Source organism: Tachypleus tridentatus, chromosome 2, assembly GCF_004210375.1.
Source record: "Tachypleus tridentatus isolate NWPU-2018 chromosome 2, ASM421037v1, whole genome shotgun sequence".
NCBI lineage: Eukaryota > Metazoa > Arthropoda > Merostomata > Xiphosura > Limulidae > Tachypleus > Tachypleus tridentatus.
Window position 1 is genome coordinate 51838253 of NC_134826.1, and position 15078 is coordinate 51853330.

Here is a 15078-nt window from a genome sequence, read left to right on the forward strand (position 1 = left end):
GTAGCGGCTAACCGTAATTGCACTGATTTATTTTGTTAGAATATATTCATATGTTTATTTATCTATATTTCAGCAAAACCCACTTCTACACACTGAAACATAGACATGTAGTATGTAAGCGAAACCCATTTGTACAGACCAAACCATAAACGCAACTTATATCACCGAAAACCATTTGTACAAAGTGAAATTTAAATGTGGAGAAAACCAGAGAAACTCATTTGTTCACAATTCGGTTTGCAAATCAGTAACATAAAAGGTATAGTTTAGTCCTTAGGCTTGTAAGACATCTGCAGATCCAGTTAAAACTTCTGTTTATTAAAAACTTATTTCTTGTTAAAGGCAAAAATGTTTGTAAAACATCTTAAATTGCAAACATTTTACAAACAAAGCTCCTTATTGTAAGAACAAACAAAGAAGATCGATTAAAAATAAATGTTTATATAAGAACATGTGACCGCTCAACTTCGCTTTTCTGAATACAATGGGCTATCTGCGCTACTGGCAATATAGGAACTGAGAACCACTTATTATTTGTTAAAGGCAGAATATGCATACAACAGACAGTACTATTATATTTATATAGATAAGTAGTTATATGGATATACAACAGACAGTACTATTATATTTATATAGATAAGTTTGTTTGTTTTTTCGGAATTTCGCACAAAGCTACTCGAGGGCTATCTGCGCTAGTCGTTCCTAATTTATTAGTAGAAGACTAGAGGAAAGACAGCTAGTCATCACCACCAACCGCCAACTCTTGGGCTACTCTTTTGCCAACGAATAGTGGGATTGACCATCATATTATAACGCCCCCACGGCTAAAAAGGCGAGCATGTTTGGCGCGACGGGGATACGAACCCGTGACCCTCAGATTACGAGTCGCACGCTTTAACACGCTTGGCCATGCCGGGCCGGTATATTTATATAGATAAGTAGTTATATGGACATACGACAGATATTATTATTATATTTATATAGATAAGTAGTTATATGGACATACGACAGATATTATTATTATATTTATATAGATAAGTAGTTATATGGACATACGACAGATATTATTATTATATTTATATAGATAAGTAGTTATATGGACATGCAACAGACTGTACTGTTATATTTATATAGATTTTTCGCCTTTCATATTAACATCGATCAGTGGTTGAAAGACAACGACCAGACTCCCGTTCCTTATCTTAATTTAATTATGTCTCTAACTTTCTCTTCTTAAATAAAAGTAATAATAATACCTACAAGTAACCTACCACTCTGGAACATTATAAACTTACCCCGAAGAGGTTTCCTTGGACTTCAGGCCTACCTTTCATAAACTGGTTTTTGTTCTATTAGAAGATATCAGTTAGTTCGTGCACATGAAAACTATTTACTTGTTGCTAGCAGAACTTGGTCACATGTTTCAGTTTTCTCGTGACTTGAAATGTTGTCACGTGTTTTTTGAGAACACGGATAGGACCAAAAATCAAAGCTCTACCAGAATTAATAAGATGTCGAAGTTTTGAAGTTCATGTGAAAAATATAGAATATCTTTATTGGATTTTTACCTAGTAAATCTACGTCTGCATAGTGTAGTTAAGTGTCGTAAGTTTAGCGCACAATATGGATATTTATTGTTTTAGAAAACACTGGAATATCTGACTGTTTTCTCTCTTTTATTAACATTTTGAACCAGTTTTGTGACGTCATTCTTCAGGAAATGGTTTTACTGAGAATCTATAACAAAAAGATACAAATATTACCTTTTAACGAAACATAAATTGTCTGAATAAATACACAAACTTTCCAAATGTACGAACTAAGTGCATTACAAATGCTCAAAAATAAATACAATTGGTCAATGTACATTGCTTTTTAAACTAAAACACTACTCTAATTTATTCCTTATTATCATTATAATATATATGCAATTTATTTATCCTGAAATTTCAAACTTCCACTCACGTTTCTCTTAATGTAAGTTTTAGTAACTGTTTCCATGTTTTCACAATTCCTACTAACTTTACACAACCAATTACTTCTGCCCACTTACTGCCATCTACATAAAAAGCCGCTAAAAATTTATAAAATATTTTTAAAAATATAATCTTTTATCTTTCGTATTACATTCATAAAAAGGGCAAACATGAAAAATGGTTCTTTTTGAACTTTATATTTTTCCAAGATACATTCATTAAAATATTTACTGGTATCCAGTGAGCTATTTTCAGGACATATACCATGGAATTTATGTAAATATATCCTTGATCTTAAATTATCTCCCTCACCAACATATAATTTACCGAAATATGCATATTTTAAAATATACATTACATTCTTGGAGTTGCAGTTAAATAAGTTATTAATAGAAAACAACATTTATTTATTATTATTTTAATAGAATTTTATAACCTAAATTATACGAAGTACCATGCTTTCTGTTCGTTGGAAAGTATAAATATTTAACTTAGATTTGAATTAATTAATTAAAATTATTTCCTGAAGAGTCACCTTTTGTAGTCACGAAACCGGTAGAATAATATAATAAAAGATGAAGTAAAAGTATCATATTCCAGTGGTTTCCTTATTCAGGTTTGCAGATGGATTTTATTGGTGTTTAGTTATATATACATATATACATACAACTACCTGTACAGGCTTTAAATACTCTTTTATTTTAATTATTCGTGTATGTAATAAGATGTCACGTAGGCAGCTTAGCAATATGGTCTGTAATGTACGTTACATATCATACTACAGATGGCAAGAAACTGAAAAGCCTTTCGGGTAAGTTACCAAACAGGGGCTGTTGTAATAATGTGATAGACGTAAGTTAATTGTAAGCAAAACGAGAATAGAAAATGAAGACATTTCAGTTAAACAAAGAATACCAAGTCCTTTAGATATAACTTTACATTTCTAATCAAATATCATTAGAGTAAACTTCACAAACTTGGAAACTGATAACGTAATCGTCTTTTGGTGATTTCTGTCACTACATTAACGTAAAGACGCACACTAACTTCAAGAGAAACGCGTGTCTGTTCGCAGTAGCGAAAAGAATGGTTTTGTGACGCTCACGAGTCTAGCAGACTTCCAAATTCTTTATTTTAAATAATACAGAAAGAGGATTCACTGATTTCAAACGAGATTTAGACAACGTTCAAGCATTCTCATTTTAATGTCCATTCACATTAGGAAAGACCTAGAAAGTTTATAAGCTTTGAAACCAGTATAGATTGGAAGATGTGTTAGATAATTAGATTGTTACTTCATGGAAAAACTTCGAAAAATTCTACTTACGTTGAAGGCATGTCAGTACCATGTCCTTACAGTGCTTCAAGTTTGTACTCCGTTGTTCTGTCTGACTTGTATCAATGAAAGAGAAAGCTCTCCATCGCGAGACCACGTGGACAACAGAGAGACACAACTGGATCTCACAAGCGTCTGATTACATCTGAAAACGGTGGTGACTTGTCTTCCAACAAACCTTCTTGGCTAGATCGCGCAGCCTTGCTGACACTGTTCGTTTGTACGAGGCGTTTCATTGTCGAATACCTGCATGTATTCATCGAAATGTTGGTAAAAAAATTGCAGTTACACTGAATCATTCTTTCTAGTTTCCAGTTTTAATTATGATAGAATTAATATCTTTTGTATATAATAACACGTTATTTTGTGACAACTTTAAGGTTTCTTCAGAACATATATATATTTAGTAAACATGTGAACTGTAGTTTGATGGAACTCCGTTGTTTGTTGGTCTCCTCACATCTAGAATTTCTTTATCAGGTCTTGTAAGGACGTTTTGGACTGTATGTAATTTTCTTTATCGGTATGAATCCTGAGACGTTGTCTCAAGATAGACAAGTTTTAAAAAGAAATATCCAGTCCACATATCAAATGCAGTATATAAATTCACTTCAAAAACAAAACGAAAATATAAATACTTTGATTTTTGTAAGTTTTGTACAACATAGTAAGCGATTTGATGCTTGTATCTAACGGCACCTGGTGGAGTTCTTTGATTTTCAGTTCATCATTTAAATATCATTCTAAAAATATTTAACTCCAGTTAGTGACTGTAGTCTAGATATCAATCCTGTTGGCTGCTGTAGAATACAAAGTGAACAACCATTCTGATAACAATGAAGTTTGTTGTTTTTTCATTTTCAAATGGTACATGGTTTAATTCCTAAGATACACCAAATAAACAAAGCTATTAGACTAAAAGTATCATAAATGTTTCTATTAGTAGTCCTAGAACAAACTGCATTGCAGTGGAAGTATGTTGCGACGTTCACTGAGGAATGTAATGACGTTATATACTAATAATATTAGCGTATAGCGTAATTAAAGGGCGCGGTCCTGTGGGCAAGCTTCAGGTTTCAGACCTGAGTTTGAATCCGTGTAATGCCTTGAGATATTTCCCCTCACTTTAAACTGTAGGTACTTTATAAGGGTGACATACAAACCCCTTAGTGTGGACGATACACAGATAGGGTGCTGCCGACTGTCTGCCTTCTCTCTGGTGACGACGGTAGATGGCTTTAGTAGCTTTGTAATAAATATATAATACAAATAGGCTTAATAGCTTTGCCATATATACCAAATACAAAGCATAATTAATCCTCACTGAATATTAATTAGCAAGGTACGTACTGCTTTTAATTAACATTGGTGCATTAATCACAAAAAACAATGTAGTGCATTATAGAATACTGTTAGCCAAAAATAGGGGAATGTTTGACAAGTATTATACAACAAGAATGATAGTAAGTAGACAAAATTTCGAAAGTGTGGAACTAAATATAATAAATGTTGCGTATTAAACCATGCTAGCGACGTTCATTGATTCGTTAAGATTTTTCACTAAAATCTTATAAGTTATAAGTTAATAGATGTAGAGAGCTAACACACTCACTCAGTTCACTGCGTTAGAAGTTAATAGATGTAGACAGCTAACACACTGACTCAATTCACTGCGTTAGAAGTTAATAGATGTAGACACCTAGCACACTCACTCAGTTCACTGCGTTATAAATTAATAGATGTAGACAGCTAACACACTCACTCTGTTCATTGCATTAGAAGTTAATAGATGTAGACAGCTAAAACAGTCACTCGGTTCAATGCGTTAGAAGTTAATAGCTGTAGACAGCAAACACACTCACTCAGTTCACTGCGTTAGAAGTTAACAAATGTAAACAGCTAACACACTGATTCAATTCACTGCGTTAGAAGTTAGGAGATGTAAAGAGCTAACACACTGACTCAATTCGCTGCGTTAGAAGTTAATAGATGTAAACAGCTAACACACTCACTCAGTTCACTGCGTTAGAAGTTAATAGATGTAGACAGCTAACACACTCACTCAGTTCACTGCGTTATAAATTAATAGATGTAGACAGCTAACACACTGACTCAATTCGCTGCGTTAGAAGTTAATAGATGTAGACAGCTAACACACTCACTTAGTTCACTGCGTTAGAAGTTAATAGATGTAGACAGCTAACACACTCACTCAGTTCACTGCGTTATGAGTTAATAGATGTAGATAGCTAACACACTCACTCAGTTCACTTTCCTTATTAGTTAATAGATGTAGACAGCTAACACACTCACTCAGTTCACTGCGTTAGAAGTTAAGAGATGTAAAAAGCTAACACACTGACTCAGTTCACCGCGTTAGAAGTTAAGAGATGTAAACAGCTAACACACTCACTCAGTTCACTACGTTAGAAGTTAAGAGATGTAGCAACTAACACACTGACTCAAATCTTTGTGTTAGAAGTTAAGAGTCAATTTATCAAAAATTACTCTTGAATTACTGTAACATCTTTCTTACTGTGTCCCGACATGGCCAGGTGGGTAAAGGCGTGCGACTCGTAATCCCAGGGTCGCGGGTTCAAATCCCAGTCGCATCAAATATGCTCGCCCTTTTAGCTGTGGGGGCGTTATAATGTGATGGTGAATCCCACTATTCGCTGGTAAAAGAGTAGCCCAAGAGTTGGCGGTGAGTGGTCTTACACTGCTAAATTAAGAACGGCTAGCGCAGATAGCTCTCGAGCAGCTTTTCGCGAAATTTAAAAAAAACAAACAAAATCTTTCTTAGTTTATTAAAAATTACTGTTGAATTAATGTAACATCTTTTTAGTTTGCTAAAAGTTACTGTTATATCTTTCTTAGATTACTAAAAATTAATGTAACATCCCTCTTGGGTTGTAAAAGTTACTTATAATTTTTCCCAGTTTTCTGAATATTGTTGTATCTTTATTCCCAGCTTTCTGAATATTGTTGTATCTTTTTTCCCAACTTTCTGAATATTGTTGTATCATTTTTCCCAGTTTTCTGAATATTATTGTAGCATTTTTATCGGTCGACTAAATTTAATTCGTAAGCTTATCTGTGGTTCATAAAAAAAACAGTGCATCTGATCCGAATAATGTTAAAAAGGAAAATCGTTTTTTGTTTGCAAAGAATGGACAACTTATTTAGTTTTTTTGATTTTTATAAATTATTCATTACAACAGAAAGAATAAGTTAAAGTTTACCCTAATCTATTATTAATTTTTTTCTTTTATCCAATATGAGTTTTAGAAACTCAATAAGAGGTGAATTCATATTAAAAGTTTAATATCATTAACATGAAAGAAGCTGTTTCTGATAGCGCAACTGGAGCACAGCAAGGGTGTATAGCACGAATTCCTGTTTTTCTATGTTGATTATCTTATATTGCTATCTATTTATTTAGAATTTCTTCTTTCATCTAACAGTTTCTTTTTAATATATTGTAGCAGAAAACAATTCATTCTATCGTTCGGTATTTCTTTTTCACTTAACCCATTCTGAATGTTTAAGCTCAAACAAATAGAGCAATGTGAACACAAATCATCTATTCATGGATGAATCCATCGTGAAAACTTTAAAGAACGTGTATTACCAAAATCTGTTTTTTATTTTCCTAGAAATTTCTATAGATGCACGCCAATAACAATACTTGAATATATGTATTGCACACTCTATAATGTCCGTTAATTTTTACATTTAACTAATGTCCCGCCCCCTTGGTCAGGCCCACACTCAGCTCTTTTAACACAATGTTTATATCTTTTTCATTTCAATTCTGGTAGGTATTTAGGTATATTAATAGCACCAGGAATATTGACATTCGTCTTTAATCTCTGTTTGGATTGTTTTTGTTGGAGACGTGCGACGAGGATACAAGTTTCAAATTTGGAGTGCAAACAAAATGAAAAGTAATACAAGGATAATTTGTACACGACCATTTGTGAACAAAAATCAACAATGAAGTTGATAATCGAACATCTATTAATCGAATAAAGGAAGCTTCACTCTAATTAGTCTTATAAAGTAATTAAAACGTGGAAAGACCTACTTGGAGGAAAACAAGTGAATATGATAGTAAATGGAGTGGATGTGAAACAAAGCAGTACACATAAAGTTGTCTCAAATATAACTGTTTATAACTCCCATTGGTCCTCATGTTATCCAGCAATGCCTTTCGTCTTCTGCCTCTTAATGGTTTTAATTTCACGCAAGCTTTAACAAAGTGTCATCTCGATGTACGTGACCCGGCCAAACCTTTAGTCTCTTTCTAATGACTTTTATAAATTTCTTCTCGTCTCAACCATTTGGAGCTCTTATTTTCTTTCTATCCAACTTATCTCTCAATTTTGCATACCAACACCTTAAATACCTTATATCTTCACTCTTTAACGTTCAGCGGCTCACTCCAAACTGATGAATTTCGTAGTCTTTTCCCCAATTTCTGTGATAGACACTTGTTCTATACTGAATGGTTTTATACAGTTTTAAACCATATCAGTAGGGGTTAAAGTTAAATAGCGTAAATTTATTTCATTAAAATTCACGACTTTGATCACTGACGAGACTTTGATCCATGATTTTGATCTTCTGATGAAATTTTTTTCCATTATTTTTATTTTCTGATGAAAGTTTTCCGTAATTTTTATCTTCTGACGAGTTTTTTCCATGATTTTGTACTGCTGGTGAAAATTTTCCATTATTTATATTTTCTGGTGAGAGTTTTTCCATGATTTTGATCTTCTGATGAAAGTTTCCTATGATTTCTATCTTCTGATGAGAGTTCCTTTTATTTTTCTAGTTATTTTTGTTTCTAATGATTAAATTTAAAATGACACGATGAGCTGAGAGTATCTTTTGAGGACATTAGGTATTAATTTATATTGATCAAGAGACACAAATTTAACAAATTATTATGAAACCATAAACAGTAATAAGATCCGAGTTTACTAAACCATAATAACGCCCACTCTGAAATTTACTGTTCACATTCACTTCTTTACCAATTTCACATAATGGAAATAATAAAATACAGGCACGAGGAAGAGTATAGTCAGTACATGTACTTAACAGAAACAGTTATATCTCAGTGAAGGACGAGATGAAAGGAAACTGGTTTCACATGACGTCATAAGTGTAAGTAATACAGAAGACGTCATGATACCATAGTAATAGAATATAAACTTATTATGTTAAAAAGCTGAATTAATTTAAAACTTACTTATTTAAGAGAATGTTAAGAATCCTTAAAACTTAATTATTCATGAGAAATATAAAATATTAACTCCTTTTAAAAGGTTTAAAATAATCGCTGTTTAGTTAACAAAAGAGAATCCTCAACACTTGGAATGTTTATAAGCAGGATTAAGGTAATTTAATGTATGATATTTTTTTAACTTTTTATTAGCTACAGTTGTTTTTTTTCTCTTTTTGTGCGTCACCAATACCAAACGTGGACCGCACAGAAATACTTTTCAGTTTTATTCATCATCAGAATCTCAACCTGCCTACCGTCAAACTGAATCTCCTTTAAGCAGGATTACAACAGGATTGGAACTAGTCAAATATATCAATCTAAAGGATTTTATCTTCTGAGTCCAAAACTGTAATTATATTTAAAATCAATCATGAGGTGAAGGAGCAATTAGCTAAAACCTAGTAGTTTAAAAATAAACCCGAAAACAACAGCAACAATGACAAACTCAGAGCCATTTTATGAGCCATAGTGCCGCGGCTAAAAATGATTCATTAAAGGAAACATAGGAGAGAAATGGCATTTATAAGTCAACCAACATTTAAATCGGTTATCAAACGTCAAATACAAATGTTTGATAATAGCAAACAGAAGTTTTAATAGCCTTTTTAATTTAATAGCGTAAGATTTAAGATAGAGAAAAATATCTTAAAGAGGTCTAAACTCAAAGAGAAGGTGTAGAATTTTGATAATATTTTTATTGCTGTATTTATGAGAAGTAATTACAAAAAATCAGTTGAAATGCAAAGAAATGACTATGTAATAATTTACCATTATAATTTTCTCCTGAAAAACTGCAAGAAAATTGTCCTCTGTAAATAGGCATATACACAGATATTTAACATAATCTTTGATGAACCAAAGCAATATGCTACCCAGTGGCACAGCGATACATCTGCGAACTCACACCGCTAAAAACTGGGTGTCGACATCCGTGGTGAGGAGAGCACAGATAGCCCATTGTGTAGCTATGTGCTTAATTCTAAACAACAACAACAAACAAACGAATCAATGTAAAGAGTTATTGTCAAAGGAGGGAAGATAGACTGAAGATAAGGAAGACGGAACTGACTGGGAGTAGTATACGATATTCAGTTTTAACCTCTGTTTACGCAGAATCTAAAGATATAAAACACACACATGAAACAGAAAACCTGACATCGTATGGGAGTTAGGGTTGTTGCTTTTGTCTTGTTAGATTGACGGATTTCGTTACTTTGTATGAAAACAAGCTGAATGTAATCGTGAAAAGAACTTTTATGTAAAAGTAAAATACATGATAATATGTCAATCACATTTTGACTGCTATTTCCAGTGCCTAAGAGGCCTTTCGTGCAATGCCAGTGTTCTTAAGATCGGTTGGGACTAGACAAACGTATGAATCTTGGCAAGGAATCACGTTCAGATGTAAAATTGGTGTAAAAAGTTTAAAAATAACAGAAATAGTCCCAAGGTTTTCAATATTATTAACAGGTTTTCTTCCTTGCGTTATTAATTAACATTAATATGATAATTAATTAATATTTTAAGACGTATTCCAAAACTCATCATTGTTTATACTTGAAAGATGTCGCGTGCAACATAATTAGCAGGATAAAACTAAGACTAGTACAAGAATCTAGCCTTCTTTTAAGGTTTATTAATACACTTGTTTCTCGGGGTTCTGCAGGAAAGCGGTCCCATTTTCTTAACTCTTACACCCCGAACGAGATTATTATACGTTTACGACACTTTGTTTAAAAAATCAATTCAAAATTAAAATTATAACTTCAAAATCTCTGAAAAAAGTTTAAAGGCGAAATATAACAGATTTATAGACAGAAACAATTTCAAAGAATTATAACAAAATTCACACAAACAATGCAACAGAGGTTAGATGAACGAAGATAAAGTAATTTAAATTTACCAGATTTATTACGACTCCAATTGTTATCACAAGTAATTATCTGAGATTACAGAAGCATTTGAACGAAGAAAGCTATCATTTGTTTGGGTTTAAATCTTTTCAAACTCGGTACATTACAATAAATTAATCATTTTGTGACGCATACTGTAAAGACGCATGCGCAGACGAAACTAAAGATGATATGCGGTATTTACAGATCGATAAACACCAGCTTTAATATTATGATTTTATTAAACTGAAACAGCTGCGTTCCGGAAACTGTTTTGTATTTCTCATTATCTCCAAGTCTGGTTTGTTTTTCCGAGCAAAGAGACAACCTGGACTGTCTGCTGTCCCAATACAGACTTTGGTTTGGTTTCTGAATTTCGTCCCACACTACACGAGGACTATCTGCGCTAACTATCCCTAATTCAGCAATGTAAAACTCGAGGGAAGGCAGCTAGTCACCACCACTCACTGCCAACTTTTGAGCTACTCTTTCACCAACGAATAGTGGGATTGACCGTGACATTATAACGCCCTCACGGCTGAAAGGGCGAGCATGTTTGTTGGGGCAGGAACTTGAATTTGCAACCCTCAGATTACGAATCAAGCGCTGCAACCACCACCTGGCCATGCCGGGGTCCATCTCTGAGAATTAATATGCAGATTTTAGCGTTGTAAATCCATAAAATTAGTGCTGCCGCAACAGAAATCCCCTGAATATGAAGACCCTGTACTTAACTTTATCACTACTTTTGTTTTATTTCTTTCCTTCATCTCAAGTCCCCATCTCGAATGATAGTTTCAATAACGTAGTAACTGTTCTCTTCCAAAACAAACTCCCAGTCCCCTACACGTCAGCATTATCCTCTTCTAGAAATTAAGTACTGAACTTTCATATCCAACACTGACGAAATCTAACAGATGTGGACACTACTCATTATTCCTGATTCAGTCTACGTGTTGTTGATTTAATATTTACTAGAGTTAAGTATGTGCCAATTTACATGTTGGTTTAACCTTTACCAGAGTTAAGCATGTGCCTTATTAATATACAAATATAACCATAATAACTGGAGTTGTTTGTACATAAAAAAAAGATTAAGAAATGACTTTTTTCTCTGGAAAATAAAGCGTGATTGCTATAGTATTTGTATTTACAAACACACTGTCATATATTGGGGTAAAAACACGAGGTCGTATTGAAAGAAAGACAATGTTGACAAAGACATGGCTTGGTGTTTAGGGCGGTCGACTCGTAATCTGAGGGTCGCGGGTTCGAATCCCCGTCACACACCAAACATTCTCGTCCTTTAAGCCGTGGAGGCGTTATAATGTGACAGTCAATCCCACTATTCGTTGGTAAGAGAGTAGCCCAAGAATTGGGGGTGGGTGGTGGTGACTAGCTGCCTTTCATCTCGTTTCACACTGCTAAATTAGGAACGGCTAGCGCAGATAGCCCTCGTGTAGCTTTGCGCGAAATTCGAAACAAACAAACATTAATAACGATGTTAGATATGGAATCTGTACTAAGAGAAGGGGGTAGAACATCATGATTCTCCTGGTATTCTGTAGTGATGCCAGTAGAACGTCATGATTCTCCTGGTATTCTGTAGTGATGCCAGTAGAACGTCATGATTCTCCTGGTATTCTGTAGTGATGCCGATGTCAGATTCAGTATCTTTACTGGGGGAGGTAAACTCTGCCCCACCCCGTGTTCGGAGGTAATAGCGATGGTCTTTCCACTCCAGCCCGTATCAGATGACAATAAATACACAGTGTGCATGTGAAAGAAAACTTTCTAATAAGCTAAGTGCACCTATCATACGATTGACGCTTCTCTGTTCTTGAAATTAACGGTGCAGATAAATTAGATTTGTTGGGAGTGGTACATGAAAGGTAATTACATTTCCTTTATTTTCCTTCTCCTTCTAGTAACCTAATCATTCTTATGTCTTCCTTTTATATTCTCTGACTTAACACTATCTTTAGTTAATTTATCAATTGTGTGCACGAAAGGCGTGTATAACTTGATATGAAAAGGTTGGAATATAATTCCATCTATCAAATATGTTGTTTTATTTAAAACAACCACGTCTACATTACGAACTGAGATTTATATAATTATTTCCATACATTTATGGACTTACAACGCTAAAATCCTGGGTTCGATGTGTGTTGAACAGAACGTAGGTCAATGAAAAGTCCACGGGTTTACAACGCTAAGATCCTGGTTTCAATCCACCGGTGTACAGACCTGGATTAACGCTTAGTTTACGGTCTTACCTTGTTAAAATCCAAGGATCGACCTGGACGCAAATAGCCTATTGTGTAGCTTTCACCCTCCCTTCACACAGTATTCAGACGTATTATACATAATATTATATAAAATGTATCAAAAGTCGTGAAAAGCTGAAACGCGCTAATTATTATTATTTACTGCAGAATGTTATTTTATTCACAAATTTACTGTAGAAGTGAACACGGATCATCGCCGGGCAAATGATTTAACCAGCTAAGACTTATTAATATGCGATCTTTACAATACAATTCAAAGGTCCTTACAGTGTATTTCTTTCAAAACTTTTGTGTGTGTGTTGTTTGCTTGTTCAAAGGTAAAATATTATTTTATTTACCAGCAGTTCATCCTCGTAAAATAGTTTGACACAAAAAAAATGTTGATCTAAGTTTATATATTTGTGTCTGCACTTTTTGGTGTCACATATTTTGGTCGTTGTTAAGCAAAAACCTACACAGTGGGTTACTTCTGCTCTGCTGACCATAGGTATCGAAACCCAATTCGTAGCGTCTTAAACCTCAGACTTACCGATGAGTCATTTTGGGGAATGATATATTATTGAATACTACTTATGTTTCGGTTTTGTCATTTTTTACCGTTTTACCTGGACATATGACTGGTTCCTTCTGATTCAGATAGTGGACGAAGAATTAGCTGCATGTTTGTAGTCAGTTTCATATCTTCGGTTGCTGTTATGATGGGAACCTTGCCAGAGGTTCAAATCCCAGTAGTTGGGGAAGGAGTTGCCATCTTGTTTATTAACACTGAATCAATGTTCGATTACAACAAAAACTGATTACTAAACAAAAGAAGCACATGTATGTATATATGGTTTGTTTTTAATTTCGCGCTAAGCTACACGAGGACTATCTGCGTTTTATATATATGTGTGTGTGTGTAAATACATCGTTTTAAACAACTGCTGTTTCACGTATAGGAGAGATAAATGGCCCTGGACTATAAACTACAGAATGGATACAGTTTGAGGTACGTATTGTAAGAAGAATCACGTCGGTAGATGGAAACACACAAAGTTATGGGTATATCAGATTTAACTTCCACTTAGAAACTTCGTAAGTAAACTGAAACGGAATTTGAATTCAAATTATAATCAGACATGCGTATAGATTCTGTAATGTTCAACATCTGAAACTATCCTCCCAGTCCGGAGTCATACTATATTCCATAATGTTCCACACGTGAAACTATTCTCCCAGTCCGAAGTCATACTATATTCCATAGTGTTCCACATGTGAAACTGTTCTCCCAGTCCGGAGTCATACTATATTCCATAGTGTTCCACATGTGAAACTGTCCTCCCAGTCCGGAGTCATACTATATTCCACAATGTTCCACATGTGAAACTATCCTCCCAGTCCGGAGCCATACAATATTCCACTATCACCACAGTTTGGAGTTAAACTGGACTCCACAATATTCCACGTCTGAAACTATCACCAACGTCTGGAGTTATAGTAGATTCCACAATGTTCCACACCTGAAACTATCTCCACAACTGTTGTTATATTATATTTCACAATGTTCCACACCTAAAACTATCTCCCCAGTCTGTAGTTATACTAGATTCCACAATGTTCCACACCTGAAACTACCTCCCCAATCTGTAGTTATACTAGATTCCACAATGTTCCACACCTGAAACTACCTCCCCAATCTGTAGTTATACTAGATTCCACAATGTTCCACACCTGAAACTACCTCCCCAATCTGTAGTTATATTAGATTCCACAATGTTCCACACCTGAAACTACCTCTCCAATCTGTAGTTATACTAGATTCCACAATGTTCTACTCCTGAAACTACCTCCCCAATCTGTAGTTATACTAGATTCCACAATGTTCCACACCTGAAACTATCTCCCCAATCTGTAGTTATGCTAGATTCCACAATGTTCCACACCTAAAACTATCTCCCCAATCTGTAGTTATATTAGATTCCACAATGTTCCACACCTGAAACTACCTCCCCAATCTGTAGTTATACTAGATTTCACAATGTTCCACACCTGAAACTACCTCTCCAATCTGTAGTTATACTAGATTCCACAATGTTCCACACCTGAAACTACCTCCCCAATCTGTAGTTATACTAGATTCCACAATGTTCCACACCTGAAACTACCTCTCCAATCTGTAGTTATACTAGATTTTACAATGTTCTACTCCTGAAACTACCTCCCCAATCTGTAGTTATACTAGATTCCACAATGTTCCACACCTGAAACTATCTCCCCAATATGTAGTTATACTAGATTCCACAATGTTCCA

At 34.4% G+C, this 15078-nt stretch overlaps 1 pseudogene across 1 annotated transcript in view; it reads right to left on the reverse strand.

The window, feature by feature from the left end:
• Positions 1–3444, reverse strand: part of LOC143243802 (arrestin homolog) — a 43253-nt pseudogene extending 39809 nt beyond the window's left edge. The window contains exon 1 of the transcript XR_013024765.1: positions 3304–3444. The product of XR_013024765.1 is annotated as an arrestin homolog (transcript). The remainder of the gene's footprint in view (positions 1–3303) is intronic.
• Between the last annotated feature and the right edge of the window lie 11634 nt (positions 3445–15078).